Source organism: Cygnus olor, chromosome 13, assembly GCF_009769625.2.
Source record: "Cygnus olor isolate bCygOlo1 chromosome 13, bCygOlo1.pri.v2, whole genome shotgun sequence".
NCBI classification, from domain to species: Eukaryota; Metazoa; Chordata; class Aves; order Anseriformes; family Anatidae; genus Cygnus; species Cygnus olor.
Genome location: NC_049181.1, coordinates 11,672,055 through 11,686,913, shown reverse-complemented (window position 1 = coordinate 11,686,913; position 14,859 = coordinate 11,672,055). Strand labels below are relative to the sequence as shown.

Below are 14,859 nucleotides of genomic sequence, written 5' to 3'. Positions count from 1 at the left end.
CTGTTACTCCAGAATAATTCTGTCTACTAGTACATTATGAAAACTTCCACACTTGTGTGTGATCCTGAACAGAGATGAAATTATATTTTTTATGACCAGATCTAGTAAATGCTGTGGGACTTTTTTTGCTGGTGTTCACATTCCAGAGGAAGAGCTCATTGGAACACATTCCACTCTTTCCCGGCCTAAAGTCATCAAACTATAATACAGAGGCACATTTCCCAGAAACAATATTATGTCCAAATATCTAATTTTAATTAAAAATGGAAGAGCTGGATTCAAAAATTCATGTTAAAGAAACCTCAGCATGTTATGATAGTCAATAAGAAAAGTAATTTACTAAAATAAGCTAGTACTCTGTATGCATTCATGTTCAGCAACTGATTCTACAAGTGGCAAAGTGCTCACAAAGATGGAACCTTAAGTATAACAGAAAACAACCATGTCCCATGGAGACTGAGTAAAAGCAGGAGCATTTTTGCTTTTGGACCTGAAACCATCGTTCAGGGACAACTCCAGCTGACTTCAAAATGTTTCACCTCCAAGCAGTGAAAGTCATGCCTATATTTATTATATTATTTATTTTTTGTATAGCTGCATCCTGGAGTGCTCTGCAGAGTGGTTGTAAATAATAAATTGACCAAGTTAAAAAATGAATATTAGAGAGAGAATGAGAAATTAAGAGCTGTAAGCAAGGGAGAAGGCAAGGATATGTTTAGAAATGGGTTAGGAAGTGAATGAGGTGGAAAGAGGCTACTTTCAGACGGCACAACAGTCTGAGAAGGAAAGAACTATCAGCAGTAAAAGGTCTTGTATGACAATGCAGTCAAAATCATGCAGAAAACATGGAATAAAAGGTAGAACACAGCTGTAAATTGGCTCTGGGGAAGTAAGAGAAATACCTTAGAGGATTTGGGAAACAAAAGGGTAAAACTGAAAGAGGATCATTATTTCTTTGAGGATTTCTCTTAAAAGAACTGCTCTTAAGAAGCACCTCCCTTAAATAGACTGATGACACATTCTGATCTAATTTTCACTTCTCACGCATAATTTCCCCTGAAACTTATAGAATTTTATGCTTGCAAAATATCAGAAATTAACCTGAAGTCTATACGAAGCAACTAGGACTGGTTTGAATTTATAGTAATGAAATTGTGACTGCAGTAATCTGTTTCTTAAGAAAGAGGGGGGTGAATTTAAAAAATGTATTGATATTGTAAAGGAAACAAGTACAAAAGCTGAAAGTAAAGTAAAATCTCTTAGGTAAGCCTTTCATTGAATTATGTTAATTCCTTCATCCTCCATGTTCTGTCAGTTCAGAATGATTTTCTGGAAGCATTTCTATAGGCAGATAATGTTGAGTAGAAATCCCAATGTCTGTATTACTAAGCAAATGATTCTAGTGCCAAGGTAAGAGTGAACTCTTCCAACCTAATCTTTCTGGTACCTTGGTTTTGTACCCTTGGGCGGGAGGATGGAGCCAAGGTGTCTGGAGTAAGTTGGTTAACCAGTGGTGTAGTGGTGAGGTTGTTCTTCTGTCACTCTTACATGCTTGCCAGCAACTTGTCAAGTCAGTTCAGGGTTTGCAACAGTCTCGTTGCTTCACAGTAAAATATAGGTCTTGATAATCTAGCCAGTTCCTCCCATCAGTACAAATATGAGCTTTAAAGCCACTTATTAACTGTGTGGCAACATACTTTACAATTTTCTTCTAAGTATTGTAATTAACAAAGATGCAGTGCTTGTTAAATCTGACATAACTCATTCAGCAGAGTGCAGTGATGTAGGCACATCTGTATATTTGCATACTAACAAAGTCTAAAAATACTTGTATAAAAGACAAAAGGTGGCTTTTGTATACATGACCTGGTCCCAGTTTCAATTATATGTTTCAGCATAGAGTATTATGATCTTGTTTTTAGCTACATGTGTGTGACTACCTAATTACAAAGCAAAGCTTTTAAACAAAGGGCCTGATTCTAGCTTTCACAATAGGGTAAATTAGGATTACCACTGTTGAACAGAACAGAACTGAGATGGTACACAAGCTTCTTGAAATAAGAATTTTGCTCGAATTATGCCTTGTCTATTTCTTTGTATATGGAAGAAAATATGTTAAAATTGAAGAATGGATAAACTGGGATTGGCATTCTCAAATTGGCTTTTGAGATTTAAACCATTACTTTACTGGTTGGAATAGGACCGGATTGCAAGGAACAAATGCTGACTCAGCAATTAGGCCTTTCAATCTGTTACATGAAATGAGACCATCTAAGTCAAAGTCTAAAATTATGTTTGTCCCCATATACCTAGTTTCTCTGAAGTGAAATTTGAGAAGGGAGCAAAACAAATTTTGCATTATAGTGCACTGCATTTTTCATGTGTTTGCTGCAAAGTAAATACTGTATACAAATAAATATACTTGTAATCTGTACAGGGTTAATAGTATACAGAGAAGGAGAACATCTGAAGGACAAATAATAGCCTCACCAGTGGAAGCTCATAAATTGGAATATACTCTGAATGGACATAAAACTGGCTCGTTCTCTCAGCTGATGCTGGGATCAAACATAAGCGAGAGGGAGAGGGAAAACTAGGCTCCTGAGTACCAGTAAGTTTACTTTCTTTCAGCACATAAAACTAACTTCAGTAGAAATCAGGCACCCATGCATGAGAGCAGAATTTGGCCCATACTGCATTTTTTTGTCCCTGTTTTAGTACAGTTCAGAAGATGCTCTCTTCGTTCTCTTCATCTGTGACTCAAAACTGTTTTTTGACAGTGTAAAACTTATGTTTACAGTTCTAGAAAGATTTAATGTGGACCCTTCCTTAAAGAGATAATTTGCTTCGTTCTGTCAGATTTCTACAAGCCTAAAAACAATGTTTTTCAGTGGGCATGTAATTAATAATTTTATTGCTTTACATATTTTTTTATTGGACCTTGATGCTGCAGAAAGGTATATTACCTATTAATCAATAAATACTTCAGGCTGTTATTTCAGCAGTGGATGAAGTCTAACTCAGTTTGGAGAAAACTGAAAATGGAAATGAGTATATTCAAGTCACTGAGTCGCCTTGATGCCTAAGCTTTCCTATTAGTACAGTCATGAATGTTTATGATAAGCATGCAGTTCTTGTGTGGTTGTGTACTATTATATTGCTTCAACCAAAAAAAGACTGTGAAAACTGCATAGTTTATAGAGGCCCAGTACTGTTCCTTCTGAAAAAAAATGTTTACTTCAGTATAAACAGGACTGTACCATAAATTGGCACAATCAGATGTGTACAGAATTGTTTGATTAAGTTCTTAACATTTGTGTGTAAAATGATTCTTTAGTTTAAAAGATGCAAAACAATCAAAGTTACTGTGTCTGTATCTGGTAACTGTGTCTGGATGTATTTTTTTTAATCTAAATTCATCTTATCCAAGGAATGGTTATGTCTGTTCTAATGCACTCTAATTGTTTAACCCAGCAAGAGAGGACATAAGCATAGCTATAAATGCAAGTCACCCTTTTTCCCGATAACCTGGCAAAATAAAGCATACCAAAAATATTTAAATTACCATTTTTTTTACGTTTTGTCTTTACGCTTTCATCTGTAAGGTAATTGTTTTTACTGTAAAGGATCTGAAGTTCCTTTATTATTTATGAATATCAGTGAGTTGAGAGTGTATCACAGGAGGAGGGGAGAGAATCAATAGTCTAACATTTGAAGTACATATTTTACATCCAAGGTTACAGTGCGTGACCCACAGCAGGTGAACCACATGGTTAACGTCTAGCAGTCTGGAGCATTTTTTATTATCTGAGCTGTCATGAGAACATAGGAGGTAACATTACGTACCAGGGCCACCCACAACAAGTAGGAGAGGTATTCCTGATCTTTTGCGAGAAAATGTTGCCCCCTGAAATGGCAGTGGCTGGGAAATATATGCAAGAGAAAAAAATACATTAAATGCAAATGCCTATAGTGGTGTGTATTGTTTGTAATTGAAAAGAAGTAAAAACAGGTTTAGTTTAAATAAAAAAACAATTATATGATATCTATTTCTTACAGTGTACCTTATTCTTAATAGTTGAAACCTAAAATTTCACTCAGGTAATTTGAAGTAGTATTTCAGTTTTCTTTTTCCTTGTGATTGTGAAAAATCAACTTGCTTTTTAAAAAAAGACATGCTTTATCAAAGCTTTTTGGAATTGAATTGATGTTGTTGTTCTCCTCACTGAACAAAACTTTGTGATAAAGGATTACTGTTTTACAAGGTTTCTGTAAGAATAGGAAGTCAAGCATGGACTTTTTCAAATTTTAGACAAAATTAGTAGTGTTTAATATATAATGAAACAATTGTGATTTCATTAAACAGTATTATAGGCTGTTATCTAATGGCAGTTCAACTTTGTAATGAACATTCAGATTTATTTAGGTAATCCAGTCTTTTAATAGAGAATATATTAGTGAAGTCAAGTGCATGTGAAGCTTCCATACTGAAAGTGGTACACAGTCTTATTACATCGTCATTGTCTTTCTAAAATAGCTGATTATTTAGCAGTCACTGGAAAAGATGTATATTCTTATCTCTGCATGGTTAATCTTGTGATACCTCTTCAATAGACAGCAAAACTGATGTACATATTTGTGATTTACTCAGAGGACATTACAGGCAGAGCTCTAAATAGCTATCTGTATTTTTTACAGGGAATGTTATATATTCTAACAAGAATAGAGCAATATCATTATAGTTCATCTCTGTAGTTAAGATGTTTAGAATGCTTCAATTTTCTGAAAAATACCTTTCACAGTTAAGTAAAAAATTCTTTTCTAATTTAAATAGATGTGTTCATGTAATACTGCAGGGCATTCTTTACACTGACTGCTTATGAAGTTGTCAAATGATTTGAGTAACTTCTTTAAAAATAAATCCTCTCTCAGTAATACAACTGGCTAAACTTATACCTTAAGCTATTAGAACTCTTGTCCACAAATTGACTGGATAAAATATATATATTAATGGCTATTATAAAGTCCAACTTTAAATTTAGTTTCTTTGGATGTCTCACTATAATTTGAAGTCTTTAAATCAGAAGTAGATAGTGTTCTAAAAGACATTATACCTCGACAATTATGAGTATAAAGTAAGAGCTCCTGGGTGATGTTCTTTGGCCTGTGGGAGGCATGAAGTTGGACTAGATGATGGTAATTGCTCCTTTTAGCTGCCACATCTATGAATCTAAAGTACCTTTTCCAAAATCCTGAGGGGAGGGAAGAATAGATGGTCATCAAGGAACAGTGATTTCTATTAATGCAGCCTTCTAGCTACCCTTTCTGACAGTAGCTCTCTGTACAGGGATCACTATTCTGCTTTTTTCCATAATGCAAGGAAGTGATTAAAAACTTCTGGTGATACCTGTATAAGGTGATATTCAAGATACTGACTTCATCTAAATGAGAGTTAGGGTAAGTAACACCCCAAAATCATTCTACCTTTTCATTTTACTACACATCCTAAAAGTCATTTTGCAAAAAGGAAGCAGGCCTGTTACCATTGTTGATTTATTCAGGGGAGTTCTTTCTAGTTCCCTTGTGGCTACCTTTATGTGCTTAAGGCACATTTCCCTAACCAATTTCATACTCTGTGAGCTCTCTCTCTTTCTCCTTTACCTCTTTTATCAGGAAAGGATCAAATTTTCTCACCTTGAAACAAGCTTGTTCTACCCTTTTGTGCAATCATGGGAGATAAGCGCATCATTTAGATAGTCTCACAAGTAATCAGGAAGGTAATTGCTAGATTAGCTGCCACTGCAGATTTCTCTTCAAATGCAATCTTCATTTAAAAACAAGTGACTCCCTGACCTCTGCAGAACTAATAATATCTAAATCCACTTAGAAATTCTCTTGGTCTTCATGTAGGTGTTTCTCAGATTTCACTCTTTCTAGAAAAACAAGTAATATTCAAATTCTTTCCTCCCACTCATTCTTAAATCCTTGGAGCTAAGCACAAAAGCATTCTGAGGTCATTCCATTTGATTGATGTCCTACCTGAATTCCCATCTCAGTTTTCTGCAATGCATTACTTTTCTTAGCCTTCTCTTCTTGAATTTCTCCCTTTCTTATGGACCAAGTATCCCCAAAAATATGCCAGTAAAGAGTGTAATTAGTTTAGGTGATGGGGCTCTAGCTATTCCAACCTCAGGAAGTTCTAGGTAGTAAAGCTGCTGTAGAGCTTCAGTATACATTTTCTGTCCTCCCACTGAAAAATTCATCTTTTCTGAAATATGAATAAACTGATGGAATATATAGCCACACTTCTAACTCTTGCTTTGTGTGTATTACTTTTAGTTAGAGATATATTACTTTTAGTTAGAGATATTTAATTTATGATTATAAATTAACTCAGTCTGTTTTGATCCCTTCCTTTCCTCTTTTTTGTCCCTTCCCCTAATCATCTCATAAGAAGTTTTGTATGATCCCCAAATTTTCTCTGCTCCATCAATAATTTTCTTCCTCCCTACATCTCGAGTCCTACATCCCTTTAGGGAGTAATCCCTCTTTGTTTGCCTGAGTTTCAAGCTGAGTCACTTTGGTGGTTTTCTCACTGGGGACAGTCATTCTCCTCTGACAGTCATAAGAGTAGCCCTTGTGGTATAGGCTTACTCTATTCCTCACTAATTCGGTTACTTGGATTCCTGCACCTGTTTGCACTTCTATGATCCTTGCAGGGTCTTTGTGCTTAATTTGATTAGCTTTTATTTGGATAACCCAACATCAAGCACATTTAATTTAGCATTCTAGACAAAGCCTCAGGGGTCAGCTTTGGCATTAGCAATGATATTACAGGAGGAAGGGAAGATGCAGTGGGAGAGGTTTATTGTGTAGCTGGGAAGCAGTTCTGATGTTGTTTCTTATCCCATAGCAACAGGGATGGAGGCAACTGCCAAGAGGCACCTAGTATCCCTTTCTGGCAGCCCAAGCAGAAGACAAGCAGTTCACAGCTTGATTCCTTGCTTCTGGCAGCTCAAAAATGGTAAATGCAACAGGAGTTCTGTGGAAAACAGCCTGATGAAAAGGCATAATTAGACATCATTTACCCATGGCAGACAGGGAGGTATGTGCTTACAGTACTTAATATATTGCATTTCTTTATTAAACCTTTTTTAGCTGTGCTCTTTCTGTAGAGTTTAAAGGATATTGCTATTATCCTGCTTGGGTAGAACAGTGAGAAGACATTTTTATTCTGTAAGTTAGATGGTTTGAATACCAGTTCAGCTGATCATTGGGAAACATGTTGGTGAGGTTGGGATTTTTTTTTCTCAAAAAAATAATTTTAAGTAGTGTATATTTCAGTTTTGCACCAGATGGTATTGTTAATAAACTCCCATTCGAAACAAAAGTATCAGTTTCTTGGTAAAAATACTGTTTTCTCAATCTTACATTCATTTCACTTTTTTCTCTTTTGGTGATGCACTAGTAGCTTGGGCTTTTTTAAAGGGAAGTAGGATGAACTTATCATCTCAGAAGTAAAATGCTAGAGATTCAGTCCTTGCCTTGTTTGTTCAGCTGGAAAGATAAGAAAAATCTCTTACCAGGAGATAAGCGAAGAGGAGCAAATGGGTGACTGCTCAGCTGACAGATGAAATTCAGTGGAAGTTCTGTTCTGCCAATAGTTGAAGAAATGGCTGTGGTGGTTTAAGGGGGAAGTGTCCGCTAGGTGATTTGTTACTGCCTTCCCTTGAATTCTGCACAGTAGACCACACCAGCACTCCTTGTTACACTGTAAAACAAGTTAAAGCTTACCTTCAACTTTCAAAGAAAGCTGCTTAAATTAACCCTGTTGATTTCACACTGCTGTAGCTGAGGAATGTCAGTCTGAGCCATTCTCCTGACTCAGCTGAAGGGAGCAAGATGCTGATGAGAAGGTGGGGCCTTTTAGATCAGTGGTCAAATTTGCAGTGACTTATTGCTTAGATAAATCTAGATGATTTAGAAATGCTTCTAAATAACAGCAGGTTTTCTAGTTATCAGTGCTCATTTTCAAAACAGATATGACAGGTATAACCTGTGCAAATTTATGGAAGTTATAGGATCAAGTGAAATTAAGTTGAGTCTATGTCAGACGTACTAACTCCTAGTTGGGGTATGAGTTCCAAGAACTAGTCAGAAGACCCCCAGTTAAAGAGTTCTTTTGGAAAAAAATAGCCTTGGCAAAAAAGCAAAACCTTTTGTGTCAATATCTCTTTGGCTGAAATATGATTTTATGAAATGAAATCAAAATGGAGCAGTTAGGAAATTTGGATATACCACCTTGAAGCTCCACATGAAGTTAAACTGAAAGGAAATCATACAGAAACAACTTTGTTCTTTACTACCAACAATATTCAGAACAAAACCAAATAAAATTTACAAAATATTTATTGATTAAAAAGCATGTTTATCAGCCAGCTTTGTTTTAGTTAGAGGAAATCTAAGCAATTAGAGATTGCTTAAATCTAAACCAAGTGAAACACGCATTTGGTACCTATTGGATTCTCCTGTAATGAAATCTTTCTGTGACAATCATCTTCCATTGTAACCACAGTACTTCTTAAGCACTGCACAACATTATCAGAGGGCATAAGAATAACTGCTAACCTTGGAAAGAAACTCATGTCTCAGTTCCTAGTTTCCTGTCAGTAGTCTCTTTATTTAAGAGAAACTTTTAAAAACATACAGAAGATAGATTATTTCTCCTAGAGTAAGAAAGTTAGAATAAGACACTTGTGAGCTTAACTTTCTGGAGTTTAAGAAGCACTTATGTGAATGTTAATGGACCCTAAAAAAAATTAGATCATACACTGTTTGCAACAGCAGAAAGGGTGGGGAATCCAAAGTAAGCGGGATTGTGGTTACTGCAGAGAAACAAATCCATTCTTATCTAAAATATAGTGGAAAAGCATTGTTAAAAGCTCCTGAATACATATACAGAGCACAGAGTAATCACAGATTTCAAACAGCTGCTGTAAATACATGGTGCACATAGTGGCAGGAAATGAAAACAGTTTTGAACCCCAATCACATTCTTCCATACCTTACAGTACCTTATGCCTCCCTCTGAAAAGAATATTGCTATTTAGGAAAAAGCTGAAACACGTAACTTTGCTATCGATTTACTTTTTTGAGGAAAAAATTGTGGCTGCTGGTTCTTGTGTGCACAAAAAGCTCAGGGAGTTTTACTGATGAAGGCATTAATGGGTTTAGAGCTACCTCTTTAAATATGGCAGTCAATGTTATCTGAGCCACTTGACCAGACAGTGCCAAAATAAGGTCACTGAAGGGTTGGGATGAGTTGTTCATAATAATGCATTCTGGTCTGGGAATGTGCTTTGGTCTCTGACCAAAGGTTTTTTTTACTGCTTTTGTTTTAATTCCTTTTTTTTTTTTTCTTAAGGGAGGTGGGTAAATAATAAAATTGTCAGTGGTCAGTGTTTCCATAGCATGTGCTACAAGATTAAGAGTTCACAGATCTAGAATTAAAGTCACTTTAGCCATAAATCCTGATGACTTGAGATGTATAAGCAGAAGAGCTGAAGGAGTGAATCTATTTCCCAAAAATACCAAGTAACATTTATACAGCTGGTGCAGCTGGATCTACAGCTCTTTTTCCCTAATCACTGCAGCTGCAATACATGGAACTGGTATGATGGTCTTTTTGGAGATTGGACTAAAAGCTATTTCATCTTGCTGTTCGTTGGCTATCAGCCATACTTAATGTGGAGGATATATGTGTTCTGAAAACTTTTTTAGGGAGGTTGAATTTCATTGCAAGATTTTTACTTTTAAACATTGCTGCCTCCTTCCAGCAAAACAATTCTGATAAAGTGGATAGCTACTGCTGTAGGATTTCAGTGTGCTCTGGCCCTTCAGTCAGTCGTGTTTCTTGTTACTGAATGACACCAACCTTCATCTGACCAACCACAACTTAGTGGAAGAAAAACTCTGTTCTTTCACATTTCTCTGACCTAAAAATAATAGTTTAGTTGAACTTTTTTCTTCTGAAAAATCAGTGGAATTTATGCTCTGTACTATCCAAGGTGACTCATAGTATTTATTATGACTAAAGAAAACAATGATTTATTTATTAGAAAATATAATTCATAGATTTGCAAAATTAGAAGGAAGTTTACCTAAGTACATAAGAAAACATCAAAATTTAAACTTTGTTATTTGTTATCTAAATATAAATTTGAGAATTACTTATTTTTCCTTAGCTGCTCCTGTATCTCAGATATACTGGAAGGAAAAAAAAAAAAGCAATATATCTGGTTTTTTTTTCTGTCCTTCTTACAATAAAATGACCGCCTACCAAGAAGTGTGGTTTTGTACAGAGGGGAATGAGTTGTTCTTTAGCTGCCATGTTGCTGATTTCAGGATGCTAAGCAAACCTTGGGGAGATACTGGAATAGCATGCTGTTAATGAGAGACAGCCTCATTTAGAAATGGAAGTAGCTAGCAGTCGTGTAGGCAACAAAAAGTCTCTCTGAGATTCATACCTACTTTTCAGGGGTCTCTACATCCCTTAATATTCCCTACAAGAAAGTATTAAGCAATGTTGTGAAATAACACTTAAGGACAAGGTAAAAAAGGCAGAGAAATCAGCATCTCTCTGAGAACACTAGGTATAGCAGAGGGGATACTGGCTTAACATGCCTTCTTCTCACCATTTGGGGGGATTTTGGTCTCATCATCACCCTGTTTAGGATTTGTATGAATTTTCTCAATGTCACTTAAGCTATACTGCAAGTGTCGGGTTTTGGGGAGCCAACAGATGTAGGCAATGCATCTATGCAGTTACAATGTTCAAACTTCTTGTTTGACACCTTGCTGCTTCACAATCAGCTTGAGTCTGGAACAGCAAAACCATATTCACATACAGGTAATGAAGACATGCAGCTGGAACTGAGGATGTCAAGAGCCAAATGATTTGCTTTGCTTGTGGAATCCATGTGACAGATTAGAATCAGTGGGTCCTTGTGGATTGCCCCCTCTCACATACTAGATAGCTTCTCTTGATAATACATTAATAGTGGCAAACTCAAGAGCATTGCCAGAAAAATCCCAGGAGCTCTTGTAAAATCTTGTGAGGGAACCAAATGCTTATTTTATTTATTATTTTTTTCTTAGGATTTCTTCTTGTTTTTCTCTCTTATGCAAAAAGAATAATGCTCATAGCACTGACACACATTTGCAGTAAATTACTATTGATTTTATCAAATCACTCAGCTGCATTTCAGTGTTAAAGCAACTCTGGGGTCATTTATTGCATCCTATGGTGTATTTGGCATTGATGAGCATTGTGTGCTGAGAATGATGCTGCTGACATTGTGGAAGGAAATGACTCTGGGCAGCCTGAAAATACAGTCAGTGGTTAATTAGATAAAAAGCTTTATTCAATGGCAATTGGTTTGTTCCTTTTCACACTCCCCAGTATCAGAATTTACTGAAAGTCTCCTCAAACAAGAGGGAAAAATAACCATGAAAGAAATAGGCAAGCTCTTATTATAAAAAAGAAAATCATTCTTTTAGAATGGTGTGGAAGAATCTGTGCATGAAAGGTCATTCATTCATCTTTAATATATGTTTCTGAACTGTTACAAGTTCTACCTCCTAGTTTATAGCCTGATTTAAAGCCATTCTTCTGTTTGTCTATTTATTTGTATGTAAAATTAATGCTTCTTTCTCTTCATAGTATCCACTTGGATTACACTTAATACACATAGTAGGCATTTAATTCTAATAATCTGAAATTATGTGTAGTGTATGAATTTTCTGTTGGTTTTAATAGGATTAAATCAAAAGTGAGATACATACTGACAGAGAGGTAGAAATTAAGGAACACAAAGATAGTATTTGAGATGTTTCTTAAATTGATATAAAGCTCAAAAAAAATCTAGGAAAATAATTAAGCAGTGGAAACAAAGGAAGTGTGCTGTTCAGTTGTAAAAGAACTAATGGTAGCAACAGGTGAAATAAAAATGGCAAAGAGCAGTTTTATGAGATCTGTTAATACAGAAAAGAAATGCCCTGAAGATTTGATAGAGGCCACAGAGATTCTAATATGTAAGAAAGGGAAGCAACAACCACAGCAGAAATTTAGAGATTTAGCTTCATCTGTGGGAAAAACTTGTGAATTCTGTGAAGAGACCAAATATGGGAACTCACAAGAAAACCAAAGAAATTCAATACATGAATTATGTTCCCTTCTCTTTTCCCTCAGTATTTGAGGTTTTCAGCTAAATTACCTAATAAAAATCATTCAAAATGAGATGCTTAAATGTTCCTTAGTAGTTGGAAAATTTGTGTAGGGGAAAGGAAGGGAATCTATATTTGAAATGAATAACTAGGGAAAATATGTGTGGTGAATGAAGAATCTATTGTATTGCCCAGAGGAATGCAAGCTGAAAGGTAAAGAGAACTAGTATCTGTTGAATCGGAAAGGCGTATGTGCTACCGAGTATTACATTTCTGTCAGGTACTGTCCTTTGTGTTTATCCTCATGAACTGAAAGCATCACATATAACAAATAATCTACAACTGTAAATTCAAAATAGGTAAATAGGTAATTGTACATTTATGTACAGAAAAAGTAGAACTATCTCCTCATGCAACAAGGGCTGCAACAGAGTTTTTAGGAACAAAGAATTATTCTTGTTGGAAGGATAATAACTAGAGAGCAGACAAAGAGATTCAGTAGAGAAAAATGTATTTCACCTTGGTGAGATAGGTTGTTCCCCACTGTAGGAGGACGTTTGAGTGTCTAGCACTGGAAGTTAGCTTTTCAAGGTATGGCATTTACACAAATATAGCATCTTTCAGGAGAGGACAGTAAATGTTACTGTAACCTGTAACTATTTTGCAGGTTTGGTGACATCCAGTCTGTGCATTTAATCTTTTCTATTTCTATACAGGCAGGAGAATAAATCTTATTTAGCACTACAAAAAAAATAAAAATAAAAAAAAAAAGGTAGAGCTACAAGTTTAAAATAAATTTGTGATATTGCACGATTTTTCATTCCATTTAAAAGCAATCTTCATTATGTTATTAATAACGCAGAATGACGTGGTCTTATGGTGGTCTTGATGATCCAGTTTTGGGGTAGTTTTTATTCCAGATAACTTAATCAAGAGTTCTCTTTATACCTGGTCAGACAAAAGGGGTTTGAATGCCATTTACAATTTTTCAGCAAGATATAATCTTTATTAAATGTTCTTTCTCATTAAAATTTTTCCATTAAAGATTGCTCCTAAATATTCCTCTGTCAAATTAAAAAAAAAAAAAGTCCTTCCATTTTTGATTCAATCTATGGAATTTTATTTTTCTGTTAAAGGCTTTTATTAGCAATTTCAGGAAAATAACTGCTAAATATATTTAATGAACAATAGTATAAAACTCAGTCATACACAAAGACAATACAAGTGGTACCTGTTACTACTAGAGAGTATGGAAAATCCAAACAAAAACATTCTTGTGCTGTATAGTTTGGGAGCATATATAATATTCTTTGCTATCTCAAGAAAGATCCATATAAATCAGTGGAGACTGAATGAACTTAAATAGCAGTGTCATCCATATAGAGCACATTCATTCATACAGAGAATCTACAGAGGGCTGTAAGATGAAAGAGATGCAAAGAACATACAGATGGATACAGATTAAATTTGGAATATGATCAGACAATCTTTTATGTTAGAATGTTTTAATAATATCCTGTCCTTTAGCTCAGACAGTATCTGATGACAGGCATGGTACTAATTCTTTGTAGTGGGGAAAAAAAAAAAGTGTTATCCGTACTGCTTACTGTGAACTATTGCATCATGTGTGTAGCATCTTATATTTTCCTAGTTCAACAAGTTCATAGTAGAGATGTTAAACATATATGCTAAATATTGTAGAGACTATAAAGTGTACTTGGACTCAAAAGTAGTCCTGGATCAGTTTTGAAAGCAGGATTGTTTCATCTCCCTGTTCTTCTAGGCGTGTTGCAACAGCAAATGAGAAAGAACTCACTGATGTCAGTAGGCGCTGATTCAAAGTCACAACATGAAAATTCCCCCAGTATCAACAGTTCTCTCTTTTAAGCCAGTCATGTTGGTTTTCTCTAAATGTAGAAAGAGAAAGAAGTATATGAATATAGCAAATTTCAGTCCATTGTCCTTGTGGATAAATTTTAAGCTGCAGTACTAGATAATATGCAGTTCAGCACTAAATAAAAGAGTATTAATAGACTGAATTAATCCAGGTATTAAAATGAATTTTGTTCTGTTCATATATTAATTCAGACCTGCAGCAGTCTGTTAGGAAGGATTCTCATTTAAAAACAGCTCATAAAAGAAAAAAAAAAAAGAAAAATTAAAAAGCTTTTAACTTTTCATATGAACTAGAAGTGTGAAGTGAAACTAGTTTGAGCAATTTCACTTTGAGATGGTCTTCTGTTCGAGTAGCACGGTATTTTTCTTCCTAACAAAATACCAATATTTCAAGCACAAACCTCCAGCTATAGGCACATTGTGAAGCAGAGTCTGTGATACGTAACTCCTGCAACAGTAATAGGACTTGTGTGCATAAGTCCCCCTGTATCGTTTAACATGCATATGCGTAAATCAAACCAGCATGAAAACAGAAACAGTTTTTACTAGTCATTGAGCTTTAGTTTTAATCTTTGATCTTAATAATAATAACAAAATTTTAAAATGCATTTAGTACAATCTATCCAGTTAAAATCCACTTTAAATTTGACAAAATAAGATTTACATACCACTGTTGGATGTGAGAACCCTGGAGAAAGCATTAAAGTATCCAGATCACATGCATTTTGATGTTATATG

The 14,859-nt window shown here is 35.2% G+C and overlaps 1 long non-coding RNA gene across 2 annotated transcripts in view; it reads left to right on the top strand.

The window, feature by feature from the left end:
- Positions 1-6,934: 6,934 nt before the first annotated feature.
- The window catches only part of LOC121077437, a 36,634-nt gene continuing 28,709 nt past the window's right edge, over positions 6,935-14,859 (top strand). For both annotated transcript variants that reach the window (XR_005824036.1, XR_005824035.1), the window contains exon 1: positions 6,935-7,105. This is a non-coding gene — a long non-coding RNA (uncharacterized LOC121077437). The remainder of the gene's footprint in view (positions 7,106-14,859) is intronic.